Here is a 4,508-nt window from a genome sequence, read left to right as displayed (position 1 = left end):
GACCACCAAGCGGGGCTGAGGTGAGCAAAGCTACCATAAAATGCGTCTGACTCGGCTGTTTGACTCTCCTATCGCTCATGCTCTCGATGACTTTAATATAATATTTATATATCTCAACCATATAATTGTGCTAATTAAACCCACGGCTAGCAGTGGGGGGCTGGCCCCCCACCTCATACTACATTCTACCAGTATTTCAGGTGCCAGCAAGGTCACCTATGGTGCACAGGTTTCAGCAGAGCTTCCAGACGAGTAAAGCAGAGTAGGAAGAAAGGCAAGGTGATCTACCTCCCCAAGTGAGCCACTGGATCACAACAGAATACTGCCTGATGTAATGCTAGAGAGTCCCACCCTAGATTGGGAGGCACTACACACTAGCTGAAACAAGGAGCTCATACCCACGGTCATGAAGATGAAGCGAGATCAGGCAGTATTTCTTCTGTCATACATAAAGTTGCTATGAATAGGAGCCAATTCAATTGCAATTTAACAATGTGCATTTTTCATCAGCTTATTTACCATCTGTATATCACCTTTGGATTCGGTGCAGCACTTCGTTCCCGTTGTGTAATTGTGTTTTGTTTTCATATTATTTTAAGAGTTCTTTGTATATTTTTAGTACAAGCCCTTCCTTTATCAGATACGTGTTTTGCAAATGCTTTCTCCCCTTCTGTGGCTTGTCGTGCATTCTCTTAACAGGATCTTTTGCCAAGAAAAAGTTTTGAGTTTCCACTAAGTCAAATTGTATTCCTTCTTTTCTTTTAAACATTGTGCTTTTCAAGTTGCATCTGCCTGTGTCAACTGGGGGGAGGCTGGAGAAACCGCATAGTTTTTTTTGGTTTTTTTAATCTTACATTTAAGTCTCATCCATTTTGAGTTACATTTTATGAAAGATGTAAGCTATGTCTAGATTAGTTTTTCCAATGTGGATGTTCGGTTTTTCCAGCACCATTTGTCGGAAAGACTATCCTTTCTCTATTGAATTGATTACATTTCTGTGAATCTATTTCTGGGCTATTTATTCCTTCACCAATACCATGTGTTGTCTTAATTAGTGTTCTATATTTCAACTCTGTAGTTTCTAAATACCCATTGCACTGGCTACACAGAACTCACGGACAAAATTTATGATTAAAGCACTTATAAAGGAAGTTAACAAGTTGTAACACCCTTAGGAAATGCTCGGGAGTGAGTTGTTTATCAGGACATGTTACAAAGTTCTTTCAGACCTGCTAATAAATGCCCAAAGAGGTGTATCACTCCACTGTGAGCCTCAACCGAAATGCCTGCAGCTCAGGCTCCACAGGCCAGCACACATACACAGCTCCCTGATCAGTGTCCAGAAGCACTCAACTCAGCCTGAAGGCACTCAGCTCTACTAACTTACAGAGATCATCAAGGCCAACTTTCCCCAACTGAGGGGCCGAGGCAACTCACTCCACAAGCCAGCCTCCCGCACAAAAGCCCTTTTACTTGATCTGTGATTTGAGAGCTGTTCCATGCTCTGGCTCCTGGTTCTGGTGCTGCCGCTCTGTCACAGCTCTCTTCTGGATCCAGGGCAGTCACTGAGCAGGAACCCTGGGCCCAGGGACGCACTCCACTCCTGGATTTTGTTGGTAAGAAGATCCCTTCCCAGCTTATTTTATACACACAGAATGGCATTCCAGGGAATCGCATTCACAAGTACAGGTGAATCCTATCAGTATCTTACCCCCTTCTTACCAGACCCATACAGGAAAAGGTCGTTTGATGGGAGTTACAGACTTTTGCCAGAAAAGCCAAATAATTCATTGTCCCTGCACCATATGATTGATCACTAGCCTTTAGTAAGCCTTCAGGCCGGGAGTATATGTCCTCAGTACTGTGTTGCTATTCTGGGTACTTTAACTTTTCAAATAAACTTCAGAGTTAGTTTAACGATCTCTCTAAAATAACTGGTTGTGAGTTGGATTGAGATCACATTGAATCTGTAGTTCAAGTTGGGAAGAATGGATATCTTAGTCTTGCCATCTCCATGAACATGAAATATTTCTCCCTTTATTTAAAAATTATGCAATTTCTTTCATCAGTTTTATAGTTTTCCACATATAGATGCTGTGCATATTTTGTTAAGTTTATACCTAAATATCTTGTGAGGGGGTAGTGCTAATGTCAATGGCACGTTTTTTGCTTCACACCTCAAGTGTTTAAAGCAATTGATTTTTTTATAGATATATTTACCTTGTTATATTGCTTACTAGTTCCATGGATTTTTGTTGATTCTCTGGGATTTCCTACATAATCTTATCACCTGTGAACAAAAAAATGTATTTCCTATTTTCCAATCTGTATACATTTAATTTCCTTTTCCATACTACTTGTATTAGCTAAGGCTTCCTGCACAATGTTGAATAGAAGTGGAGAAAGAGGAGATTGCTTTTCATTTCAGACACATGCATAGGGTTTTCTTCACCTCTCATCTTAGTCAAACATATGTGATCCATATTAGAAGAAAATGAATGCTTCTAAGGCCAACTGTTGTCATTAAATTGAATGTTTCACTTGCTGTTTTGTTTGTAAGAAACTGGGGATGTTTTGTTTGTAAGAAACTGGGGAATGTGTTTGCTTCGGTGGCACATATACTAAAATTGGAACGATACAGAGAAGAATAGCATGGCCCCTGCGCAAGGATGACACAGAAATTCGTGAAGCGTTCCATATTTTTTTTAAAAAAGAAAAGAAACTGGGGGTGTATGGACAGGTACTAGGATTATATATGCCAATAACATTGGTTTTTTAAAAAATTAGTTGGAATACCGTACATTGAACATTTGAGCAAGTTGGGGATTAATTCAATCCAATAGCTTTGCTTGGCCAACCTTGGGCTGAGAGAGGAGAATCTTCCTGATTGGTGCCTGAATGGTAAATTTGGGACTTGCCAGACTCCAGAGCATCCTTGCCTCCCTGATCAAAAGAGATGAAATGTCAGGAGTCAGCTAAGCGGAGAAACCAGTTTGGAATACTCCTCCCTCCAATTCAAATGGTTCAGAAATGGAAATGAACTAAACCGTAAAAACAAACCGCAAAACATCAAGATACAGAGGAAGCCAGGGAAGTCAGAACTTTGCATTCACAAAGCGTCACTGGCGGATGCTGGAGACTATGTGCAAAGTGATCAGCAGGTTAGGAAATGGTAGTGCCTCTGCCAATATCACCATTGTGGGTTCTAATGAGATCATCACTGTTCTACCAGCTTCACCGGAAAAGGCACACATGTCTTCAGCTATTTCTGCATCTACAGCCAGAACGAGCCGTCTTGTGAGATGCGCAGAGAAGGAGGAAAACTTTCCGTGTGAATGCAGGTGAGTGCTTCCTGGCGAAAGACCTTTTCAATCCCTCAAGATACTTGTGCAAGTGCCAACCTGGATCCACTGGAGCAAGATGTACTGAGAATGTGCCCATGAAAGCCCATACCCAAGAAAGTGCCCAAATGAATTGACTGGTGATCGCGGCCAAAACTACGCAATGGCCGGTTTCTACAACTCGTCCACTCCCTTCTGCCGCTGCTCAGTCGCTGCTGCTTTCTGTATCTTCCCTCAGAGTTCACCTGAACTAGATGTGTTTTACGAGGTCTAATACTGACTGCCTCTGCCTGTCGCATGAGAACATTAAGCAAAGCAATTGTATTAATCCCTCTGTGTGTGTCTAGTGCGCTCTGAGTTTCTAATCGGTGTGTGAGGTTCCACATGCTTCTGACATTGATATTGAATAATGTGATGCAAAATGATAGTCAAAATCAAGCAGTGGAATTACAATAAAGGCATTGAAAAGTAGTAATAATAATAATAATAATAAAGTATAATTATCCCTAAATATATCTTGGACTCCTTGCAGAAGTTAAACACTGTTGATATTATTTTACAAACAATATCCGACTCTTCCTTTTTCAGAAACAGAACGAGAATGTCACCGGAGAAGGAAGTGGCACCCACTGTTTCTTCCGCTGTCCTTTCAGACTTAATTAGTATAGGGTATTTTCACGTCCAAGGCCATCTACCCTGGGCAGGAAAATCTTACAACAGAAGCAAAATGGATGACTTGGCTGCCCAAGGCCTCCTGTTCAAGGGAGGCCTAGAGCCAACCGGGCTCAGGCTGTCACCGGGCAGCGTGGATGCAGGTGAACCGCATAAGCATGTCCTAGAAGGTTTACATATGAGGGACAACTCCTCAGCCACTGTCTGCCAGAGAGCAAGCAGCTCGTGCTTCTTCACTTCAAGGCTGTTATATCTTTTTTTAAAAGATCATTTTATTGGGGGGCTAATACAACTCTTATCACAATGCATACATACATCCATTGTGTCAAGCACATTTATACATCTGTTGCCCTCATCATTCTCAAAACATTTGCTTTCTACTTGAGTCCTTGGTATCAGCTCCTCATTTTTCCCCTTCCTTCCTGCTCCCCCCTCCCTCATGAACCCTTAATAATTTATAAATTATTATTATTTTTGTCAGGTCTTACACTGTCT

The 4,508-nt window shown here is 41.5% G+C and overlaps 1 non-coding gene and 1 pseudogene across 1 annotated transcript; both read left to right on the top strand.

Annotated features, from left to right (window-relative positions):
• The window catches only part of LOC101643687, an 8,313-nt pseudogene extending 4,698 nt beyond the window's left edge, over window positions 1-3,615 (top strand).
• LOC115870894 lies at window positions 2,598-2,704 on the top strand. The gene has a single exon (XR_004046983.1). It is a non-coding gene; the product is annotated as a U6 spliceosomal RNA (small nuclear RNA).
• Window positions 3,616-4,508: the final 893 nt, after the last annotated feature.

This window comes from Echinops telfairi, unplaced genomic scaffold (assembly GCF_000313985.2).
Source record: "Echinops telfairi isolate 266 unplaced genomic scaffold, ASM31398v2 ScPeMD7_2;HRSCAF=8, whole genome shotgun sequence".
Lineage (NCBI taxonomy): Eukaryota > Metazoa > Chordata > Mammalia > Afrosoricida > Tenrecidae > Echinops > Echinops telfairi.
Note: the sequence above shows the minus strand (reverse complement) of the source record. Positions and strands in the feature narration are given on the sequence as shown.